Below are 25806 nucleotides of genomic sequence, written 5' to 3' on the forward strand. Positions count from 1 at the left end.
AATGACTCTTTCTTCTCTAGGGACTGCACCCTCAGGTCAGGTGGAGCTACGTAGATGGGACAGCCTGAGGACAACTGCAAAGCCATCGGCCTCACTGTACCTATTCTGTGACTAAAAATTGACTTCCCTCTCAAAACTGCGGCTCTACAGTGCCTTCTACAAGAACCAAATCACCCAGCGTTTAAACTTTTTTTTTAAATCGTAAGGATAGAAGAAGTGAAAACAAGGCGACAGTTGGTATGGAGGCTTCAAACTGCGTCAATCGCACTGCGTTCTCTGTGTCTCCTAACAACCACCATGCATGAGAAAGTGTGACAAGGCTGTTCTGTGCAAGGAAGGCAAGCAGAAAGAAACGGGGAGGTATAGAACTCCTGTTTTGTTTCAGTTCTTCTCAAACTGTCTTCATACAAGCTGTACCAGGTGCAATATTTCTCAGTACAGTAGCATGGAAGGAAGACATGCTTTATCTAGTTTCAGGGAGAAGTCCAAAATCATGGTGTGGCATTTACATTCATTAACTACCAAGGGATGACATCACATTCCTGTTTTGATGTCAAAAGGTGTTGCATAATGGTTGAAGAAAGAGAGAGAAATAACAGAAATTAGTGAGAAGCCTCCTCCTTTGTTTTCTATTCTACTGTCCCCTATTTGTGTATCTTAAAATCAAAGGGCGGGGCATTTGAAAAATATTAAAATATTTCATATTTGATTCATTTAGTATGTCCCTCAATCAAGATATGTAGCAAATTTATGAACTGCAAAACATACCATGAGAGTCCAATGGGATGATATCCCTGTAAACAACACTTTGATCTTTATCTTTAAGGGTCAAATCCTGAAGTCCTTGCTTAGTCTTTCCCACTGAGGTATATGCAATTTTTGACCAATTAGGATTCGACCCTAAAACTGCTAATAAATGTGTGGAATAGCTAGACTCTTTAAATCCATTGCAATTTTTGTTACCTATACCTATAGAATATCCTTGCAAATGAATCATTAAGATTCAACACTACTGCACTATATTTCAAAATGGGTGACAGAGAAATGATTGCTGAACTTGGCATTTACATAGGGTAACCATATTTCCCTAGGCCAAATATGAGACACCTGGGCCGGGGGAGATGACATCTTCCTGGTACCTGAAATATGGGACTATCCCAGCCATAGCAGGATGGATGGTCACCCTATTCAGGTGGTGACTGCCCTGCGGGGGGTTGCTCCCTGCCTGCCCCATGCCTCAGGATGCTGGAAACAGGACGGCATCCCCCACCAGCCAAGTGGCACCCATGCCATTGCTTCTCTCATCTCCCCTGAGTCATGGGGAGCTGGCAATGGGGCAGCAGCCATGCCGGTCCTGCTCCCGGCTACCCCGAGCCACGGGCAGCCAGGCGGCCACCACGCCCATCCAGTTCCCAGCTTCCAGGAGCTGCAGGGAGCCAGGTGGCAGCCATGCTGGTCCAGTTCCTGTTCTCCCAAGCCACAGGGAGCTGTGAGGCAGGTGGCGGCAGCCATGTTCATCCAGCTCCCGGCTCCCATGAGCAGCAGGGAGCCGGCTGGCAGCTGTACTGATCTGGCTCCCAGTTCCCCCAAGCCACCAGGAGCCTGGAGCCAGATGGCAGCAGTGCCCGTTTAGCCCTTGGCTTCCATGAGCTGTGGGGAGCCAGGCAGCAGCTGCGCTAGTTGAGCTCCCAGATCTGCTGTGCCACTGGGAGGCGGGAGACAGGCCACAGCCACTCCAGTCCAGCTCCCAGCTCCCCTGAGCCACGGGGAGCCAGGCAGGACCACGCGGCTCTGCTCTGGCTTCCCTGATTATGGGGCAATTAGCCCCTTTGTTAAAATAAATAGGGATGCTTTCATGGCACCCAAAATACAGGGCTGCCCCAGTGGAAATGGGATGGGTGGTCACCCTACATTTAAGTGATCTTTATTCCAAAGTTAACCTCTTGCCTAAAATTAAGATAACAGACCTTCCTCCTATTTCTGTATGGTGGGCTTGTGCACCTGAAAATGATCATGAAATGGTAGAGGTCATGATGGTAAGGAATGGTAGGAAGGAAAATGGCAAGACAGAGACAGTGGATTGCAAGAACACAAGCATTAGCAAACTCAGGGAGACTGATTTACTTCTCATAGAGTCTTAAGGGGAAAAATGTTCAAAAAGAAGTGGTAGTTTTTCAAGGAAACATGATTAAGGGCACAGGTCAGACTACATCACTGCATGAAAAGGCTAGGAAGCATACCAAGAGACCTCTCTGGATTAAGTAAGAGATGCTTAATGATATGAAACTCAAAAAGACGACTTACAAAAACGAAATTAGATCAAATTATAAATGATTAGTATGCACACACTGCACAAACATGTACAGGTAAAATGAGAAAGGCCAAGGCACAAAACAAGATTAAACTAGCTAGAGACTTAAAGGTAACAAGAGAACATTCTACAAACACATTACAGTAAACCCTCGATTTAACGGAACCCGATGTAATGGAATCTGTCTGCCAGCCCCTCTGCCCCCACTAAATTAATGCTGGAGACTTAGAGAGCCGCTGCTGGGGCTGGAGGAGCTGCTAGAATGGCTGGGACCGCCATGGCTGGAGGGGTCACCACAGCGGCTGGGGCCATCGGGCCCTGGGGAGCTGCAGGGAAGAGGCTGTGGCAGGACACAGGAGCTCTTCTCCCCCCAGCCCTGTGTGTGTGTGGAGCATGTTGGCACCTGGCCACTGCTGGCTGCAGTGGCGCTGAGCAGCAGCCATGATGTCAGAGGCTGCTGCTTGCTGGCAGGCTGGGGGTGGCCACAATTTACCTTTGAGCAGGTGACTAAGAGCTGGGGGCTAGAGGAGCTGCAGCACTGAGAGCTGCAGGATGGGGAGGGAGCCAGGCCAGTAGTCAGCTCCTCTCCTGGTAATTGGGAGAGGGAGATGGAAGTGTGAGGGGAAGAATGGGGCCAGGAGCGGGGAAGGGTGGGGGGGCAGAGGACAGGAGTGAGCAAAGGGCTGGGAAAGTCAATTCATCATCATACAGCATAACGATTTGGATATAACAGACTTTTGGGATTAACGGACATTCCTTCCACCCATTAGTCTGTTAAATCGAGGGTTTATGGTAGAAGCAAGAGAAGGACCAAGGACAGCATAGGCCAATTACTCAAAAGTGGGGGAAGGGAAACCACATAAAATATGGAAATGGCAGAAGTGCTAAATGACTTTATTGTTTCAGTATTCACCAAAAAGTTTGGTGGTGATGGGACGTCTAACGTAATGAACACCAGTGAAAATGAAGCAGAAGTCTTCAAATTCAGGACCTGATGAAATACATTCTAGAATACTCAAGGAGCTGACTGAGGAGCCACTAGCAATCATCTCTGAAAAAATCATGGACTACGAGAGAGATTCCAGACAACTGGAAAAGGACAACTATGGTGCCAACCTATAAAAAGGGTAATAAGGACAACCCAGGGAATTACAGACCAGTCAGTTTAACATCAGTTCCTAGAAAAATAATATAGCAAATTTGCAAACATCTAGAAGACAAAACTGTAATAAATAACAGTAAGCATGGATATGTTAAGAACAAATCAAGTCAAACCAACTTAACAGCTTTCTTTGACAGGTAACACACCTTGTGGATAGGAGGGAAGCAGTAGATGTTGTACATTCTGACTTTAGTAAGGCTTCTGATCCTGTCTTGCATGACTTTCCCATAAACAAACTAGGGAAATAGAACCTAGATGGAGTTACTATAAGGTGGGTGCATAACAGATTGCATACTTGTTCCCAGAGTGCAGTTATCACTGGTTCCCAGTTGAGCTGGAAAGACAAATTAAACGGGGTCTTGCAGGAATTGATCCTAGGTTTTGTACTGTTCAATAATATCAACAGCAATTATTTAGATAATGGCATCGGGAGTAAAATTATAAACGCTGTAGACAATACCAAGCTGGAAGGAGTTGCAAATGTTTTGGAGGACAGGATTACAATTTAAAAAATATCAGAAGAAATGGTGTGAAATAGGATGAAATTCAACGTGTCTACCTAGAAAAAAACATATCAGTTGCACACACACACAAAATGGGAAATGACTCTCTAGGAAAGAATGTTGCAGGGGGGGATTGGAGGGCCACAATGGATCACATGCTCACTATGAATCAATAGTGCAACACTGTTGCAAAAAATATTAAAATAAAAAATCCATGATGCTGAGATGTATTAGCAGGAGTGTTGTAAGCAAGACATAAGTAATTCTTCCACTCTACTCCAGGCTAGTAAGACCTCAGATTGAGTATTATGTCCAGTTGTGGAAGCCACATGTCAGGAAAAATATGGAAAAAACTGGAGAAAGTCTAGAGGAGAGCAACAACAACGATTAAAAGGTCTAGAAGCAAGACTTCTGAGAGAAGATTGAAAAAAATGGGTTTGTTTAGTCTGGAGAAGAAAAGACTGGGGTGCTGGGGTTGGGGGGACATGACAACCATTTTCAAGTATATAAAAGTTTATTACAAGGAGGAGGAAGAAAAATAGTTCTCTGAGGCTACGGCAAGAAGCCATAGCCTTAAATTGCAGCAAGGTAGGTTTAGGTTGGACATTAGGAAAAATTTCCTGTTAGGATGGTTAAACACTGGAATAAATTGCATAGGGTGGTTTTGGAATCTCCATCATTGGAGATATTTAAGAACAGGTTGGATAAGCTTCCTGTCCGGATGGTTAAGCACTGAAATAAATTGCCCTGCGAAGCCATGGAATCTCCATCACTGGAAGCTTTTAAAAGCAGATTAGACAAATACCTGCCAGGGATGGTTTATGTGGTACTTGATCTTGCCTTGAGTGCAGGGCACTGGATTAGATCAGCGTTTCCTAAACCTTTTGAGACCACAGTACAGCAAACAATAATATCTGTATGTGGAATACCTGTGAAAATTTACTTCATGCGCTGATGGTACCGGTTCCTCAGCAGTAGTATTTTCATTCACTTCTGGCTTTTTAAAAAAAGAAGTGTAACTTACTCTGTTTCCTCATATTGGTGGAAATAAAAAAATTCAATAAATCGCCACATGCCACACACGCACATTGGCTAAAAATAAACAGTTGACAGAATTGCCGCCTTACAGGCATAGTGCACACCCTGCACGTCGTTGCTAGTTTCTATGTGGCTGTATAGCTAGGAGAAGAAGATTAGAGGAGAGGGGAGGCTAGCGCAATGTTAGTCACCCTTGGTGTGTTGCCAGACTACTTGTACTCTCGCGAGATGTTGAAATAAAATTATCATCATAAAATGGTTATGTATTGTAAAACTTTGAATTATTTTTTCCAAGTGCTTGTGGCACACTTGCAAATTGTTCATGGAACACCCGCGTTCTATGGAACATCGTTTAAGAAACAGTGCACTAGATAGATAACCTTTGAGGTCCCTTACGGTCCTATGATTCTAAGTGAAATTACTTGTACTTCCAGTTTCTGTGTTACTCCAATGACAGCCAAGGCTCATTGCGATGATAAAAAGGGGGCAATCAGCAGCAGTAAGAGGCAGAGAGAGAGAGAGAACCATAGCTGAAGTTGCAGATGTTTTCCTATGTTTGCGTTGATTTGAGTGAATGTTTTATGATGTTCTTTAACTAGAGAGATCTGTGATAATTTATCCTTCAATGTATTTTCATATACATTTGAAGGTCAGTGTATTTGTTTCATGTAGTACCACAAACTTGCTTTTATAAGTGGGAGTATAGTTTTGTTTTTATTGTTAAATTTCCTGCTCTGGAATAGCTAATAGGAAGGCAAAATTTGATTCTCCATGAAGGGCAAGAGAAAGAATTAATCCACTGCTGGCAGGATCAGGGATCCTGTGAGAATGGGCTGTATTGTGACATCTTCGTTCTTTTGTTCCTGACTGTTAAGTCTGGAACTTAGATAGATTCGCACATAATTAAACAATCTTCAAGCCAGTAGCAAAACTGCTCCTTTAGTAAAACATTTTTCTAGAGTTCACAGGTTGTCATTTCATAATACTTAAGGCAGACTGAAGGTGACCATTCATTCTAGCTGAGATTCATTCTTGTATAGATCACAGAAATGACAGGTTATGTACCACCTATGGCCTACTGAAAACCTCATGATAGTATTGAATTAGTTCTTGTGAACAGCTGTTTATGAAGGAATTCTGCAAAAAGGGTTAACTTTCAACCCACAAAATGCATGGGAAACTTAGTAAAAACAAGTATCGGAGGGGTAGCCGTGTTAGTCTGGATCCGTAACAGCAACGAAGGGTCCTGTGGCACTTTATAGACTGTCTGTCTGTGTTTAACAGCAGCAGCGGCCTGGGGGGAGAGTAGAGCTTGAAAAAGGTGCAAGGAGGAAATTCTGACTGACTGAGCTAACCTTGTTATCCCCAGCCTTGCTCTGGCTTATTTATACCTGGCCCTGCAGACTTCCATGGCCAGCATATGATGAAGTGAGTCTGTGCTCACGAAAGCTCATGCTCAAAACTTTTCTGTTAGTCTATAAGGTGCCACAGGACCCTTCGCTGCTGTTCGTAAAAACAGGAGTTGCAAGGAAGTGAAAAAGTTACTTTTTTCATACCTCAAAAAAATGAAACAAAATATACCTTGAGTTCAGTCTGATATAGTGCATATTGGTCCAATGCTTTGGATTGTTCTTCATTTTATTTAAACTAGTTCACCTATTTGAAATCTTAATTCTTTATCTTTAAAGCTGAGATTTTCCTTTATGAAGTCTAACAACGGATCAGAATGAAGACACTGCATCCCTGAACACTGTCGGTACGATGGACACCCAAACGTGTATTTAGACCTGAATCTTGCAAATTACCCCCATCATTAAAATGGGCTGAATTAAACTCTTGGATTTGAACTCATCCAGACTGTTTTAAAAGCTGGAACTGGGTTAGTTCCTAAAATAGCACAGTTCTAAAATATTATCCCTGTACTACACTTATCACATCTGTTATCACTAGCATCTGTATTTTACAATGGATTATGCTTCTAATGATGCTGATAGTTTCTGCAGAAATATTTCCTGAAATTTACCAAATTAATTAATGACAATATTTCAGCCGATGGATATTTTTATATTGTGATTCCTCCCTTCTCTCCTGAAGTCAAAGATTAGTACAATTGATTAAAGGAAGAGGAAAGATCTCAAAGGCAGATCACTAGAAATTGCAATAAAGATAGCTGGAAATTGTTATGCCTTTGGATTTGCATCTTTATGTTTCTTGGGATATGTCTACACTACAAAATTAGTTCAAATTTATTTATGACAACTTTTAGCTTCCTATTTTACATATCGGATGCTGCATGTCTCCATGATGCACGTTCTGTGAGCCGAGTGCATCCTCACGATGATGGAGCAATGCACTTTGTGCTGTTATCCCATAGTTCCCGCTGCTGAATGGAATGCTGGGGTAGGCTCCCAATGCCTATTGGGACGGAAACATTTTTGTCTGTTATTTTGTGTACTTGTTGTCAGCCTGCCGTAATGCACTTGATGCACTTGTCTTCCTCCCTCTCCCTTTCTGGAAACTTTGCAAATTGCTTTTCCCAGCCCTGAGGCACAGCAAAACTCTAGCATGAGAGCTGGTATGATCTTTTAGCCAGGACAAATCAATACACGAAGAAAGGCTGTTAGTTGGAAACAATACACTAAGTCATGGCTAAGAAGGGCCATGACCCTGGGAAATGTGCAGAACACAGTAGATGGCTTTGCCATGATAGGGTTCCCTAGCTGTGGTGGGGCAACAGTTAGAACACATATCCTTATCTTAGCAGCGGATCAATTTGCCAGAGTACTTGTCAATGGCGTTGCATGTGCTGGTGGATTGCAAGGGCCATTTCACTGACATCACCGTGGGATGGCCGGGCAAGGTGCATGATGCGCGCATCTTAAGGAACTCTGGCATCTTCAAAAATGCAAAAAGACTCTTGCTTGCCAGACCAGGCATTACCATTACAGATGCTGAAATGCCAATAGCTGTCCTTGGAGACCTGCCTACCTCTGCTCCCACGGCTCATGAAGTCATATGTAGGCAGCCTGGACAATAGTAAGAAGGGAAAAACAGGTTTTCTGTCACACAAAAAATGCTTATTAATGCTCTGTTATTATTTATCCTTCTCTGTGGCAGGATGTAAATTACGTATTGTAAGATAATACAGTGGATGCCCATCTAGATACAAAGCCAAAGCTTAATAAAGAGACGTGAAGCTAACAGGGAAGCAGCCCCTAGGAAAAACAAGCCATAGGTGGTTGTCCCATGAACAACTGCAGTGAATTTTGGGGTTATATCTGGAAGGCAAAGAAGGTACCCCTGAATCCAGCACCTAATAAGTAAATGGACAGCTCATTGGCATTATTGGAAACAGTATCACAAGCAGCCTTGCTTGAAATGTTGACTTTGGGTGGCATAAAACAACTTTAGACGGATTAGCCTGTTAATTTAGTCTCTAGAAATGCTTATGATTTAGTTTTATAGTAATCATTTGTTTCCAACATCCTTCCTCACTATCATTTGAACCTTGAATCTTTAACTATAAACTTCTTGTTTTCACTATAAATATACTGAAGGGCTGTTTGATATTAAGCAAAGCGTTCATCCTGAGCAGAACCCTGCAAGCTGGTGTATACACTTCACCTTTGGGGACTGAAGACTTGGTAATTTTGTAAGTAGTCAGTGGCTGGCTGGGTATCCCAAGGGAACACTTCAAAGAGGCTCTGGTAATGCTTATCTATTCTGGCATACAAATGGTAAATCACTCTGGAATGACTGCAGTAGAAATTGTGGCTAGGAGAGGAAAGATAATCGGAAGGATTGTTCCCAATTAATAGCTCAGGACCTTATACAGATTTATTATCTCTACTCTCCTCCCTTTGCTTTTCAGACCAGACTGAAGGCAGGTTTGCTGTGCAGATGGCGAAGTTCTTCAAAAGAACAATTCATGGATGATTAAAAGCTCTCGGCGCCCACACTCTGCCTCTATCGAAGCATAAGAGAAATGTTGGATAAGTACACCGGATTTGTGATTACAAATAGCATCAGATTTTCCCATTCCCCTGAAACTTTCATTTTCTGTAATCTTCTTGTCAAAAGTTGTTTATTTCAGATGCATGCGTTGCTGAATACAACCTTGCTAATCTGCCCCTGCCACCCTCTTCTTTGTGTCAGAGAAATAGCACAAGACAATTTCTTTCCCCACGTCTGTGCAAATGGTTTATGTGACTGATGTGAATTTTTCACTTATGGGCTTCCTTATTTATGTCCAGAATACAGTTATAACAAAAACACGGTAAACCACGGCACACATAGATGAACCTATTGAGTCTCCCAACCAAGACTGCATTCACTGCAGGGATCTTCTGCTTGTGTGAGAGGCCACTCTTGATAGTGAATGAATTTCAGACCTCTGAACAAATAGGTCGGTACCCAGCTTGTCTGTTCTTCAGAGATATTTTTGTGTGACACATCACACTGTTGCGAGAACCATATAATGAGGGCAGAGAGACTGTCTCCCCCAGATGCGTCCACTTGCAGGATTTATGTTAGGCAGGGTATGAGGAGATGTTACAATTTGCACTCTATACTTCTTTTCTGAAATTTGGAGTCAGCTGAATCCCAGGTAATTACCAAGAAGCAGTATTGATCTGCTGTGTGAATAAGCATCTTGCTCAGGAACAAAGTAGATTACAGATGCTGGGGACTGTGGGTCCTACCAGGCTGAGGAGAGGCCGGGGAAGAAGAACTGCGAATAAATGGCTGAAAATGTTGTTTTTGACATTTTAGACACCTGGTTTGTTCGGCAATGTCCAGAATCAGAGCTCCAGCAGAGAGAGGAGGGGGCTTTTTTTGGGTAATGCAATGACAGGCATCATTCAAGTTTAGCTCCATTCTGTTCTGCAGCTCTGCTGTTATTTTAGTGCTGGGCCTTTAGACTCATCCTCAGCGGGAATCGTCATCTGTGCCAAATCATGCTGGCTTGTTTGTTGTTTTTGAGACAACTGACAAATATCCACTGAGGAAGAGTCTCAGACCATCAAAACCATTAAAAATAAACCAAACCAAGTGCCTCAGTTTGGGCAGGAGGTGGGGTGGGGGAGAGAAACAGCACAAAAGGAGCACAGCAGGAATCCCTCTGCTTCATTAGGGTACAGCATGCACGTCCCCCTCCCTTCCTTCCCACTGTACCAGCTCAGCCCTCTCACCCTGTGTTCGCAGTAATCCGAGGCACGTGCAGCGTTTGCTCACTATGCTGGAGTTGTAGCTGCCTGTGCAGAAGCATACTGGGTAGGGGAGATGTCTTGCAACTTCTCCTCCTTGCAAACCCCACGCAGGCACAGACATGCTCTGTGGCTAGGTCATCAGAAGTGACAGACCTAAGATATAAGTTAAATTATTATAGTTTATAGCTGCTGAAGTTGGATTTTCACCAGAAATGTTTTTTACCCTCTCACCAGTCATTCAGGCCAATTTATGTTCTTTGCTACTGTGGTGTAAAATTTGATCTAATTCTACTGAGTATAGGATAGATCATATTCACACCCAGGTAGAATAATTTGGATCTCAGATTTTCCATTTCATAACTTTTCGAGGCAGCACTGATTCTCCGACTGCACACTTGCCTTGGAACAGATCTCTGAGATCCCACACACAGTTTATTTTTGTGCACAGTGACAAAACCAAAATATATAACCTTGAGAGCTTCACTAAGTCTGCATTTCAAAGGCCTTTCGTAACTGGTTACCTCTTGGAATGAACAGTTAGAACTGTATGTGCAAGAGCCATTAAAATGGTTGTTCTTCTCAAAGTTTTTAGGAAGTTCCCCTAACAGATTCCCATTTCCTCAAGGGAAAAAAAGTAATTTTTATTCATTTAATTAAAAGATGATTGTTACCAGATTTTGCTTTTCTTTTACTCCTGAAAGGCAGTTTGCATTTCTTCTTCTTTCAGAGGAATGTTTGCAATTTTGTGGTATTATGCAAACCCCAATTAGCAATCCACAAGGTGTTTGGAAAACAGTGCCTAATTTGCTACAGACAGTTGGTGGCTGATTTCCAGCAGCCTGAAAAAATGCCTTTCTTGAAAGAAAGTTGGGGAGGTGAGTCATTTCATTTTTACTAGGAAATGCCAATAGAAATAATTCCTCCAACACTTAATAAAGCTTTTTAATTTTATTAAATGTTGGGTTATTCTTCTCCTACACATACATCTGACTGTTGAGGAGATCTTGTTTCCTTTAGTTGTTGCTTAAGACTAAGTCTTAGAGACACTTACTGATGAATGAAGTGCTTACTACCAGAAAGACTCTCACTGACTAGAAAACCATTTCAAAATATGTCACTGACTACATTTATTTATTTGGATTTGTACAGAAAATTCACTGGGACAGGGACCATATTTCTGTGCTGTTTATACAGCACTTAGATTAGTCATGATCCTGGTCGATGACTGGGTTTCCTAGGTGCTACTAAAATACAGCTAAGTAAATAATAATAATTTTTAGATGGTACTCCTAAAATTCTTCCCTAATCTTTAGTCTACTCCCTTGCCAACCCTCCCATCTTAAACAATTCACCAAAAGGGCAAATACAAAAAACAAAAAGAGCAAAAAAAAAAAAAAAATTCTGGACAGCCTATGGTTGAGCTGCTCCTTACTGCCATTCAGGGTCCCATTCTCTCTCTGATACATTTTAAATCCCTGCAGGTCTTCCTCCTTTATCCACTAATCTCTAGGTCTACATGACAGCCCTATTTCAAAATAAGACATCTTATATGTTGCTACAAATATTGAATAGATCTTATATATTGCTATTTCAAAATATCTTATTTTGAAATAACACAACCACATGCAAAATGTATTTCAAAATAGCACTTAGCTATTTTGAAATTGCATTTCTGAGTCCATAGCACTATTTTGAAATAGTGCCATTGGAGCCTATTATGGTCAAATAGACACTATTCCTCAGGAAATAAGGTTTACTACAATCAAAATAATGCACCTGCTATTTTGAATTTATTTCAGAATAGCATGTGTATCATTTAGATACTGCCAACATTATTTCAAAATAACTGCTGTTATTTCAAGATGGACTATTAGCTTGGCTATGGAGACACAGCCTTTCAGCTCCTCCTGACACTCCATGGCTACGCCTACACTAGCCCCAAACTTCGAAATGGCCACGCAAATGGCCATTTCGAAGTTTACTAATGAAGAGCTGAAATGCATATTCAGCGCTTCATCAGCATGTGGGCGGCCACGGCACTTTGAAATTGATGCGCCTCGCTGCCGCGCGGCTCGTCCCAACGGGGCTCCTTTTCAAAAGGACCCCGTCTACTTCGAAGTCCCCTTATTCCCATCAGCTCATGGGAATATAAACAGCACAGAAATATGGTCCCTGTCAGCTCATGGGAACATGGGGACTTCGAAGTAGGCGGGGTCCTTTCGAAAAGGAAATATGGTCCCATCAGCTCATGGGAATAAGGGGACTTCGAAGTAGGCGGGGTCCTTTCGAAAAGGAGTCCCATTGGGATGAGCCGTGCGGCGGCAAGGCGCATCAATTTTGAAGTGCTGCGGCCGCCCGCATGCTAATGAAGCGCTGAATATGCATTTCAGTGCTTCATTAGTAAACTTCGAAATGGCCATTTGCATGGCCATTTTGAAGTTTGGGGCTAGTGTAGACACGGCCCATTAGGCCTTGGCTGACTAATTTCATCTATCCGACCCACTTCTCTTCCTCCCAGTATTGCTAACAGGAAGTGGGACTGAGTTGCATTTATGAAAGAGTGATGAAGAGGGAAGAAGACACCACACTGCTGGCATAATCCAAACATGAGAGGCTCTGATTTCTGTCAGAGTAAGAATGAAGGGACTGGGGACTACTGAGGGGCTTCTTTTTTCTGAGCCCAGTTCTTCAGTGATAGTGTAGCATCCATCTCTTAATTCTGCATTGCTGAATTGTATGTAGACCATGAATCCACATATGCTCTTAATGAATACCTGATGAGTCGAATAGGTGTGGGCATAGTGGCAGGAGCCAGTCAGAGCACAGATATTTATACTAACCAAGAAGAAAGTAGGAATGAAGGAAGGGTGATACATTTCTTTACAACAAGAACAACAACAACAACAACAACAACAATTTCTTGATGGTATTCTTTTCCAGTTTAGTAAGCCTCATGTTCTGGGTCAAGAACCTCAGATGCCACAGAGTTCACATAGACCAGGATAGTGAAAGTACCTCAAAAGACAAACAAACCTCAAGTTAAGCATTGTTTCTTGAGCAACCTCATGGGCTTCTCTACACTTGTCCCCAACTTCGAAGGGGACATGGTAATTAGGGCCATGGGAGATTACTAATGAAGTGCTGCAGTGAATATGAAGCACTTCATTAGGAAAATTCTCCCCCTTGACAACTTCAAAGTATCAATTTTGAGGAGTAAAGGGACTTCAAAGTAATGCTGGCGGCTACACGCATACCAGCACTTTGAAGTTTGACACTTCAAAGTTACCCCAGGGGAAAATTAGCCTAACGAAGTGCTGCGTATTCACTGCATCACTTCATTAGCAATCTCCTGTGGCCCTGATTATCACACCCCCTTCAAAGCTGGGGGCAAGTGCAGACCCAGGCAATGAGGGATAGCGTGTGTGTGAAGTAACTCATCTTAATATTTTCAGTCAACTATGTCATTTCATTCTTAGTTTTACTGTAATATTGGAAGAAGGGCATTGAAATAACAGATAATAAAACCACCTCTTGTTTTGCTGCTATAAAACAGTAATGAAGAGAGTTTGGAGGAGGAGTCATTGCTGTAGCTGAGTGCCTTTGAACCACAAGGTTGGCTTTCTGATTTGTAAGGCCCAGTGCTGCCAAATTGGGGTCAGATGGTGAGTTGTTTCCCCTCTGGTTCAATTAGCAGAGTGGAAGATTGGGCTGGTCTGTGGTTTGCTGACTCAGTAAATAACTATGTGGCCCCACACAGTTTCTTGTCTCAGCTGTACTGTAGGCTAGTGCTTCTAACTCACCCCCATTTTCAATATCTTATAGATCCTTTCCAGCTGCCACTTACCCGCCATTACAAAACAATCTTTTCAGGGTGAAGGGAAGATACTTAGTTTGTGCTGCCAAAGGAGGAGAGGTTGACTTTGTACCATGTTAGTTGTGTCAGGTGTGTGGGATGGGTCATAAAAGACCATTGGGAAAATTCTGCTCTCAGTTACACTAGCGTAACTGGGAGTCTCTCCACCAAGTTCAGCGACTCTGGATTTACACTTTCAAAACTGACAGCAGAAGCTGGCTGTATGCCTTTAGATTACCTCCAACCAACCAGAATGCTAAGTGCCCACCATTTTAAATTAGAAATTGACAGATAAGATTTTACCCTCTTTCCAGTGGAATTACAGTGCAGTGGGGGAAGCTGCCACTGGGAGCCCAGATAAAGTGTATTTAGGCATGGGCTCCATTTCAAATTCCTGCTGGCTCTTGGAAAGGTGCCACTGAAGCACAAATCTCTGCTGCCTAAAGTTGGCTGTAGTCTGCTGCACGGAGAGAAGGTCTACATCTGCACAGAAAGTAAGAATGAGCCTTTTGATTCCATGTTCGCCAAGATGACTAATTCTGTATAATTATATTATAGATCTGCTCAGGAGCTTGAGCCAGGAGCACAGGTCTGCTTTCAATCTGTGCATCTCCAGCCTCCCTCCCCTCCCAGCTCAGGAAACCAAACACTGTACCACACAGCGAGAAGGCAGTAGCAGACCACCACTGATCCAATGCACAGGTCACCTGTGACATGTCAACACTGTGAGTTCCAGACATCTTCCCAGAGTGGCTCATGCATAATTCATACTTCCTCAGAGTGGATTATGATATGTTGATGGCTGAGTCTACAAACTCATTTCTGATCTGCTGCACACGAGAGTCTAACAGCTCTTAACAGCCTAGCCAACTACCTACCTGTGTCAATCCCTAAGCTGCATTGAAAATTTTTGTATGTCTTTCCCACTGCTTTTGCAAACTCATCCATGCTCGGCAATAGCTAAAAAGCAAGTGGATGAGTGATACTCCCCTCTCTTTCTATTACAAACAAGCAAAGACAGCACAAGGCACAGATTTCCTTCTCCCTCCCCTCTCGCTTTTCTTGAATATCTTTTCCAGCAATGGAGGCTGCCCAGCGAAAGTCAGGTCTTTTGGCAAGGGCTAGTGGGTTACACTTTTAGAACCTGCCATTGATGATTTAAGATAATCACAGACTATGGCTCAGACAACCTGCTTTTTGCCTCTCAGCTGTCCATGTTTCCAGATCTGGGGCTCTACACTGAATTAACACAAGGGCAGGAAGATGTTACTGGTCTGATTTCTAAAAGGAGCTTTGTGGGAGCTTTTACCCATAAGCCATGTCTACACTTAGTGAAAACTTTGAAATGGCCATGCTAATGGCCAAATCGAAGAATACTAATGAAGTGCTGAAATGCATACTCAGCGCCTCATTTGCATGTTGGTGGCCACAGCACTTTGGAAGTGCTGTGGTTTGTCTACACCTGTGTCCTTTTCAAAAGGACCCCACCAACATCGATATCCCCTTATTCCTACAAGCTCCTCATTAGTATTCTTTGATTTGGCCATTAGCATGGCCATTTCATAGTTTTTTACTAAGTGGAGACGTAGCCATGATGTATCCCTAGTTTCTCAATGTATAGAAACATCTGTAACCAAAGAAAGTGATATTTCTCCCCTGCCTCCCACCCCGGTTCCAGTGTAACTTCTGCCCAGGATGGTGGACAGTTTACCAGGCCTCGGGGAAGGGGACCAGCTCCAGGACCATGGAAGGGGTGGAGTCTCAGGCAGCAGGGGCAGGGGCTGGAGCTAGCCTCCCCCAGAAAGCCCTTTGGCACCACCAGGCATGCACTGCCTGGAACTCCAGTGGCAGTTTAAAAGGCCTGAAGCTGCAGTTGCAACTGGGAACCACAGATGCTTTTAAATCACTGGGCACCAGGGCAGCTGCTCCCTTCTTTCCCTCTCCTTCCCTGTCCAAATCGCCAGGCCTGCTTCTGTTGTGGCTGTTTTCCATCCTTCATTATCGTCAAACACAAAAGCTGAAAAAAAAAACAGCTTTTACACCCCATTCTTTTTTTTCTTTAAAAAATCTGCCTTCCCAAGGGCCAGAAACCCACTTCTTTTGTATATTGATGTCTTGTGCATACCCATCACCCGCCAAAGTCTCTTGATCTTATTTTCATTTTAAATTCCTCAGGGCAGGGACCTTGGCCCTGATTCTCCCCACTCGTTAGTTTTACTTTGGCTTAACTCAGTGGTTAGCAATCTTTTCCATACGGTGACTCAAGTACAGGCGGGGAGGGGAGGAGGATGGGGAGAGGAGAGAAAGCTTTGAGACTGCCTCCATCCATCTATCCGTAAAGAAAAGATGGCCACTACAGTCCTGAGACTGAGAACTTACGAGGTGCTGGAACAATTTGTACAGCAGGAATGTTGAGAGCCATTGAAACAAACTGAAAACCCGGTATATAATGGAAACAACTTCAAACTGCAGCACTCCAAGTTCCAGCACCTATGAGACCCTGTCGTGTAATCTGACTGGCTTCTGTAGACTTCTTCTGGATTTTTGTTGGACTCAATCCCAGCATGTTAATGAGATTCGCTCGCAAAGTCCTATACACATAGGGCACTACATAAATAATTCGACATTTCAGTCTTGTTTACTTTTCCTGGCTCCTCTTCTCGCTTAGGTAAGTTGCTGTTGACCATCTTTAACTAATTCTGAAGCTTTTTCCATTGTTATAATTTCCCACGGATTCACTGTGATTTCTCTTCTGTAGATTTTTTTTTTGGTGGGGGGGGGCGTTGTTTTTTGTAACCAATCTATATGGCATTCATATTTTCCTTGTATTTTGTCTTTTCAGGTTTATACTACCTCCTATGATTTGACCTCTGTGCCTTCCACGTCTGCCTCTGTGTGCGGCTCAAATGCTGCTGTGTTGTTTTTCATCGTTATTGGACCCATACTAAGTAAAGCAGCTTGGGCACATACAAAGGGTTTTTCCTTTCTGATTACTCAGAAAAAGCGGAGTTCATTGTTCTAAAAAATTGTTTCCATGGGAAGTTAAACACGACTTTTCAGCAATCGTATGAGGGGTAGAGGAGGTTGTGACACATGCAGAGACCTGGGAAACTGCTTCCACTAGTTCTGCCAGAGGTAGGTTCCATGTTGGGTCACCGGGGTAGGGGTGCACTGCTGCCTATAGGACATGAGGATGCAGGTTTAAGCCCTGACTCCAATATGTGCACAATGCATATTCACTGTGTCCAGCTAGTTAAATCCGTTGCAATGTCATAGCTTCAATGGGCAGACCCAACAGGGTTCATATCAGAGCTTGCAGAAAAGCCAAGGTATTTATTTTTCTTTTCCACACAGGGTCCTCTGAACTCCCTGAGGCAGTGAAATTTGGTACAGATCCTACTGAACAAACAAGAGTATCATGCAGGGTGTGTTTTATGTTCTAAAACATTAAACTGTTTGTTTTATTATTAGATTAGTCAATTTATCAGGTTTGATATAGATGCCCACTAGACTTACCAATCAATAGTCTGCCACTTACCATTGTACAGATGGTAGTAATGACCCCTGTTATTATTTGTATTACTCTTGTTCCTATGAACCCTAAACTTACACAAGAACCACGTTGTGCCTAATCACTATTTTAATGTTTTATAGGTGTGTACAGGACTTTGCAGGTGAATCTTATTAGTGTGTGGGGCTTGAGTCCAATAAAAATCCAGAGAAATTCTTCTGAAGCCAGTCAACTTACTCCACAGACAAAAGTGGGTCTTTGTCCCACGGCGCTTACAATCTAAGGGCTTGTCTTCACTATTGGCTAAACTGGCACTGCGGTGAGCAGCGCAGCAAGCCTCAAAGTAGTGGAGAAACCAATAAATTAATGGGGAGTGCTCTTCTGTGGACATCAGTATGCCAGAGGCAGAAGGCAAGGCAAGGCAAGGTGAGAAGGTCTTCCATGAACAGAGCATGCATCACGATCTAAACTATGTCAGCTTTGGTTATGTATGTTATGTAACCGAACAATCATAACTTAGATCGACTTACATTGTCAGTGCAGACCAGCCCTCCGTACAAGCCATGAAGACAACAAATGGATACAGACACATGAGTGAAGGAGTGCAATGAAACTATACTGGTCCACTTGACAAGCAGACACCTCAGCACATTAGCTGCCTAGCTTTTGTAGGCATTATGGTAGAGGAAGGTTCACAGGAGGCCCATGAGGTAGCTTTGAAGAGGTTTATGAACAACTCCTCCCAAGCACAAGGAGCACCAGAGGAAAAAGCACATTGGTGCTTGTTTACAATTTAACAAGCAAGTGAAGGAGATTGGCATCATGGGCCAATTGGAGGCATCAGTCAACACGTTGATAATGAAGGAGAGATGATAGGCAGATTGAAGATACACTGCATAGGGCCTTGAAAATGAAGACAAGTATCTTATATGTTTGATGCAACAGAGAAAGAGGAGCCCCTCGAAGGACACAAAGAGTGGGGTAACGCTGGCTAGGCAAATTATCTTTGCACGAGAATTCTGAGCAGGGTCAGGCTGGATGTGTCAAGGACAGACAGAAGAGTTTTGCAGTAATCAGGAAGATGAAAGCCTGGATCAGTGTTTTAGCTGAGCGGGTTGATCAGAAAGGCCTTATCTTAAAAATGTTCTGCAGAAAAAAAGTCTATGAGACTGAAACACAGTCTGGCATAGTGAGGTCTGAATCAAAGAGGACAACCAAATTATGGTCTGAATGACCAGCAGGATGTTAATGGTTCCCACAGTTATCGAGAAAGTGGATAGTTATGGGGTTATTTTGTGGGAGGGGAGCACATTAGAAGCTCTGTTTTAGCTACGTTGAGTTTGAATTGAATTTGGTGAGATGATGTCAAAGACACCAGCCAGAATTTTAATCTGTGCAAAAGCAGACAGGCCTGTAGCAGAGAGGTGAATGGTGAGCACAGAGATGGTAGCTGAGTTTGTGTTTGCAGATGAGGTTACCTAGAGAGAAGGAGGTTCAGGACAGAGCCCTGTAGAATCCCCACAAAAAGTTGGAAGGCAAATTAGGAGAATCCTCCAAAGGATGTGAATGATTTGGGTGGCAGGAAAATTAGAAGACGACAAAGTCACAGAAGACAGGATTCCAAGAAGAGCACAGCCAGTTGTATCAAAGGTGGCCTATAGGTCAGGGAGGATGAGATGGAGTACTGGTTTGGAGCTTTGGCTTGGAAGAGGGTCTTAGAGACTCAAGCCTTTAGAGAGTGACTTGAGTTAATTGCAAGGGGCAAAATATGGACTGGAGTGAGTTTAGGATGGAGTAATAAATTGTGCACAATGATGTTTTATGTACACTGAGGCATGTGCCAAAGTGCATCACCAGTAGAAACCAAAAACCTAGCTGTGACTGCAGTGCTAATCAGCTGTATGCCATCAGAATCTCTTCAGAGGTGCCACACAAGTACACAGCTTACTGGGAATACTAGCTGGGACCTTTATAAGCTAATATAGCTCTCACAATTACCACACCCTGGTTCTCCACGTTATTTTGAAAGCTTAGTGAAAGTATACTTTCACTGTGATTCCACCTCCCTGCCCAGACATTCAAAATACTGCAGTCCCCTTTCCTCCCCGCTTGGCCATACCGCACAAAATTGGAAAGAACAGTGAGGAAATGAAACCTTTGGAGGGAGTCTTTAAAGTTTTTGAGAGGGATGGCCAGCCAATTCACAACTGGTTGTCTGTGTCACCATGCCCTTGACTCAAGGCTGTAATTTCAGCTCCCAATAAATGGCCAAAGTTATTAGACATGAGAGGAGTGGGAAAGGCTGCAGGAGTTTAAAATGTACAAACACTTTCACTGCTGTCTCATGCTGATGCTGGCAAACATGAAAGAAAGCAGCATTAAGGAAGTGACCTGAATTACCCACCAGGAGAAATAAAAAAAACAAATCGACAGGGCCAGACGAATACCCAGAGACCAGCTCCTCCAAGATAGTCCCAAAAAAGACAAGAACAGAACACCACTGGTCATTGGAAAGAGAGACTGCTGAACGCTCTTTCATATTCAAATTTGACACATTAACACATGGTTTGAACTGGGATGGGAATTTTCTGGGACACTAGAGGGGCTCTTTTGCATACTTGGCTTAAGCTAATTCTTGACACCCCCCCACTGCCCCTCTGCTCTCTGATTTGCTCACCTTGATAATTTTTTTTCTGATTTGTCAACCTTAATTACTGTTTTTGGTTCTCTGTGCCTTAAATATTGAGTCTGTTCTGGTCTGGCTATGGTCTGAAGAAGTGGGTCTGTCCCACGAAAGCTCACCTAATAAATTATTTTGTTAGTCTTTAAAGTGCTACTTGACTGCTTTTTGTTTTATTAAGAAAGTGAACAATGTGGTGTGTAAGCAGAACGCACATTGCCAAAGAAACAACTATTCCTCTTTATTCCCTTTGCTGGTCTCCTTATCCACTGCTCTCTCTTCTTTGCTGCTCTGCTTTTGGCTTCTTTCCCTTCTCTCACCTCCTCTTCAAGCCTCCAGACTTGATTTACAGGCCCTGGGACAACCGACAGAAGCAAAAATTCCCCACTCTTCATGCTGATAGGATTAAAGGCAGATCAGTGAGGGCTCATCATCATGGGGTAAAACAATTTCCTTTCCGTCTCACAAATCCAAATTAGGGTAGATAAGAGACCATTTCTCCTTCACTTTTTTAAATTCTGCAATTCAAAACCATGTACGAACATGGCAAACAAAAACCAAAGGCCAGTGTACTCCCATTTTTTCCAGGCATTTGGTGCCTGAAAAACAGTTAAATGTCCTGAGAGCTCCTGATTCTCACTTGACTTAAAACTAACTCATCAAGCTTTTCAGACCACAGGACTCCCTCCCCAAATTACCAACATATTTCTACTTCCCCCTTCGGTCTACCAATGGTTCTCTAGCCTCTTCTCTATTGTTTCCTCAAATATCTTTTCACACCACTTTACCAGTGAGCTTCTCACATACTTTCCAACCTCTTTTTCCCTCCTAATTCTTTCAAGTCCCCCACTCTTTCCATTCCAAGTTCCTCCAACGTATTTCTTCTCTTTCTCCCTCAGACTTCCCCATCTCTCTCTCAGCTTCCTGACACAGGAAATCCGGGTCCATGGTGCTTTAAGGGCTGCTGTGTGCGGTGATCATAGAGCCCTGCAGGGGCTGGACAGCACATCTCAACCCCTCAGCTGATTGCCGCCATGGAGGACCCCGCTATTTTGAAGTAGCGGGATGTGGATTGTCTACACACGCCCTACTTCGACGTTGAATGTCAAAGTAGGGCACTAGTCGCATCTTCGGATGGGAATAGCGATTTCGACGTCTCGCCGCCTAACATCGATTTCAACGTTGAAATAGTGCAAGGTGTGTGTAGACACGATGCGTGCTATTTTGACATTGTGCTGGCTACTTCGAAGTAGCTGGCTAGTGTAGACGCACCCACTTTCTTTGTACCTCTCAGTCCCACTGGGGACCAGAAACAGAAGTACTAAATTACTGTGGAAGCAGCTGTTCCTGAGGTATTTCTATTGTTGTTCCTGAAAGCCCGAAATACTAACAGTTTTACACGAAACCTTGTAATTATGAGATTTCCAGCATAAATTGTGAACACACTGGGAATGATTTGGGAATGATTTAGATAGCACCTGAGGGTTTCTCTGCAATGAGTCTGAAAAAAAAAAAGAATTAGAAGGTTCAAACAACCCCCAAAGGGCCAAATTCTGCAGTCCTAGAGTGAACAAACCCACTGATGCAGCCAACAGGAATTTGGTCCATATATATAGTCCAGATGGACTAAACACTTGACATTTCAGGCCCTTACCCACTATCAAAAATTCAAAGGACTCCAAGTAACACCCTCTAATTGAGGTTTTCAGGTATTTATCCCAGCTACTACAGGACACTTGCTATCTGGTGTGTCTCTGTAACATATACCTTTTGGATGGGAAAAAAATAAAGCAAACCAAAACTTTTGAGCCATATACGGTAAGTTCCGGCAGACTAGAAAGTGACTATGTGTCACAGGTTCATGCAAGAGTAAGGTTCAAATAACATTGTGAATTATCTTCTCAATCAGAGTGATTTAGAATATTCTGTTTCTCAGTTGCCTGAACTAGCCAGACTCACAAAGGCATCCAAAGTCTGGAAAGAACACTTAATCAGCTCAGAATGAAGGTATCATTCCCTGTTCACAGGGTACTGGCAGCCAGTGTTCTCAGAGCTCTCCAAAACACATCTCTCTTTTTTCAAAGCTGTACCTGTTTGTTTCCAGCACTTACACAGCTGTGAGCAAAGGGCACCCGGAGAGGCAAGTCCTCCCTTGGCCACACTTGTAGGGCTGCCCATACGAGGGGTGGGCTCAGCTGGAGAGAAGAGACCGCTGCTTTACTCTGAGGAGCAGAGAGAATTCCCCTTCCTAACAACTCTTCCTCTGTTGGCCAGGCAGAGATGGAAACATTCTGCACCCTCCTAAGGGAAAGTGAAAAGGGCAAACTCGTGCTGCATGCCTGAGGTCTCTGGAAGGGAGCACACCAGCCTCTTCAGAAGCTGTCCAAGCTTCTTACCACCCACCCTGCAATACTAGGCATAAAAGTCCAAATGAATACTTTGGGCCAGATCCAAAGCCCATTGAAGTTAATGGTAAGGCTACGTCTGACTTCAGTGGGATTTGGATCAGGCTCATGATGTCCCCATTTTGTGAATTGTTTCTGTGCAACAGAACTTAAAGGGATCCTGGTAACTTCTAATAACTGATTTTTAAAAATTCCGTTTTCTGACAACACATTACAAACAGCATGTCTGAAAATTACACTAAAATAACGTTTAGAAATCACTAAGGGTTCTTCTGCTCCATTGCTGTAAAACCACTAAACATGCCCCTCTCCTTCCTCCCTTTTCCCTCTGTGCATACAGGTCGTTGCTGCTGTTACTGGGAAACATCCTCTAGCTGGGCATGCATTTCTGGGCAGGGCCGGGCCAGAGGAGCTTCACCTTGTGAAACTGTGAAACAGAATGTGCAACTGCCCATCGGCTGTACAATGGAAGTGTCTGTAATGTTATCTGATTCAAATGTGTATTTGAACCATACAACCACTCATGTATTTGCAACAAATCTTGTACAAAATGTGGCATGCAGGGTGTCTGTAGAAAGGTTATGATTTACATGTACCATTTTTGTATATGAAGTTATGAATATTGGCTGTGTACCTGCATTTCAAATGATTGGCCCTTGTGGTAAGACCCATGAGGTATTTAAACAGCACACTGTGAAGGGACTATTCAAGTTGCATGACCCATGAAGAAACTCTTAGCTCACAGTTAACCAGGAAAGATGCCCACCTGCACCCAACAGACTTTCCTGTGTCCTTGAAACGAGAGCGTGGGTAATGGCTTCTGCTATGACTAAGCGAATCATGCATGGACATGTGACTTGCCATGTGACATCATAGTTCATCTTTCCCTGTAATGTCTCACAGTCAAAACACTGGGAATCCCTCCACATGGCAGAAGCTATAAAACACCCTGGAAACACCTCCATTTTGCCTCTTTCCTACTCAAACATCTAGACTATGGACTTACAATAATGGAAATATTTTAAGAAAGGGACTGAGGTCCTTCCAATAATTTGGAAGCAACCGCAGACTTGACTTAAGCCAGCAGCTTTTTCCATCAGTGCTACAAGCCTGAACCAGGACCTTTATAATTAATGTATGTATTTGACTCCTTCGACCAATTTCAGCTTTCACCTTTCTTTCTCTCTTTATTTTTAGAAACAAACCTTTAGATTTTAGACACTGAAGGATGGGCAACAACATGGTTTTGGGGTAAGATCTAAGATACATACTGATCTTGGTATGTGTCTGGTCCTTTGAGATCAAAAGAATCTTTTAGATGGTAAAAGAGATTGTAAAGGGCCACTCATATTTAAATCCAGGGGTTTTTTGGTGTGTGTGTATGAGGTGGGGTGATACAAAGTCAGACCAGGAAACTGCTTCTATGACTTCTTGCTAGCCAGTATGGTGAGAAAGAAGTTTACTTTTGTGGCTGGTTTAGTATGTGTTTTCTCTATTCTCAGCAGTGTGACCTGACTTTGGTGTTCTCAGCTGTGACTCACAAAGGCATGGTGACAGTGCCTCAACACAAGATGTTGTCACAACCAGAAGGTTAATACTCAAAAAGCAGAGAGAGCGCTCCCCACCCCTTTTCTCTTTCAAAAACAGTGATCTTAGGGATTACTTGTAACAATAGCAAGGGCAGATGGAAATATGTTTTGTAAACTGGTATGTTATGGGGACATTGATGAGGATATCTTGAAAGCTGAGCTATTTTATCAAAATATATTGGATCAGAACAAGGGTGTTCAACATGTGGCCTGGGGGACAGAATTCAAGCTGAGGAGCCTTTTTATCTGGCCCATGGAGCTGGCAGTGGCACCTTTTTTAAAAGGTAGTTGGGTGGCTCTGAGCCACATGTGGCTCTTTAAGGAGCCATTTGCAGCTGCCACTTATACCACCTGATGCCTCCTCCAGCTCTTGTACAGCGTGGCAGGGGCAGAAAGATGCAGCAGGGGGTACACGCGCTGGAGCCACATGCGGCTCTTTGAGCAATAAAATGCTCAGCGCCATGGGAGTGCTGTGTGCTACTCTGCACATGTGTCCCTATCCAAACACATGGAGGGAGAAGTGCGGAGCTGTGGTGATGGTGGTGGCAGTGCCAGCAGCGGCTCTGGTGAGTTGCTGGCATTGGATTATAACAGGAGGGCAGGTCTGGCTCTGGGGGAGGGAGGATTGAATTAAAGTGGGGAGATGGGGGTGCCTGGCTCTGGAGAAGGGGGGGGATTGGGTTAAAGTGGGGTGGTGGGAGCTGGAGTGCCTGGTTCTGGGGGATGGGAAGGGGGATTGGGTTAAAGTGGGGGGTGGGAGCTGGAGTGCCTGGTTCTGGGGGATGGGAAGGGGGATTGGTTTTAAGTGGGGAGGTGGGGCTGTCCGGCACGGAGGGAGGGAGGATTGGGTTAAAGCAGGGAGCTAGGGCTGCCTGGCTCTGGAGGAGAGGGGAGGGGGTACTAGGGATTTTGCATGTCTGAAAATTGTGCATGGTGGGGGTACTTAATTTTTTTTTAAAAAAGGGGGTATGTTATAAAAAAGGTTGAGAAACACTGGAGTAGAATTTGATGTAATTGGTTTAATGGCCAGCAGGAGGGATCCAGCTATTAAACCAATTAAATTGAGTCCTATTCTTTCAGCATGGAAGGGCGCTGGGAGCTGCCCCTGCCACGATGTTCATGGGGGGAATAGAAGGGCTGGGGGGAGCTGCACAGCTGTGGTGAAGAGGAGACGGCCTGGTGAAAAAGCAGCTGGGGGTGGGGGGAGGAGCGGGAGGAGGGCCAGCACGTGGAGCTCCAGGCTAAATTAATCTTGGGCTGTGGGGGGCAGATTGAGACTGCAAGGGAGATTAAGCCTGGGGACAGGTAGTGGTGGTGGTTTGGGGCTATTTTGTGTTCAGCCCCCAGAACACGTAAAAAATTGCCATGTGGCCCCTGATGAAAAAAAGTTGGACACCCCTGGGTTAGAAATGTATTTAAACATGTGCTTAACCTTAGTTTAACTTAAGGAGGCTTAAATTCGTTGCTGAAAGGGTTCATCACATACATGAATGCTTTGATGATTGGGGCCTTCAGCTGGAAATTTCAGAAGAGACTTTCTTGTTGGG

At 43.6% G+C, this 25806-nt stretch overlaps 1 protein-coding gene and 1 long non-coding RNA gene across 4 annotated transcripts in view; one reads left to right on the forward strand and one right to left on the reverse strand.

Annotated features, from left to right (window-relative positions):
* PDE7B (phosphodiesterase 7B) overlaps positions 1 to 25806 on the reverse strand; it is a 296173-nt gene that overhangs the window by 96370 nt on the left and 173997 nt on the right. The window lies entirely within an intron of this gene.
* LOC142010408 (uncharacterized) lies at positions 16478 to 18006 on the forward strand. The gene is made up of 3 exons (XR_012644786.1): positions 16478 to 16742; positions 16917 to 17209; positions 17729 to 18006. It is a non-coding gene; the product is annotated as an uncharacterized LOC142010408 (long non-coding RNA).

Source organism: Carettochelys insculpta, chromosome 3, assembly GCF_033958435.1.
Source record: "Carettochelys insculpta isolate YL-2023 chromosome 3, ASM3395843v1, whole genome shotgun sequence".
NCBI lineage: Eukaryota > Metazoa > Chordata > Testudines > Carettochelyidae > Carettochelys > Carettochelys insculpta.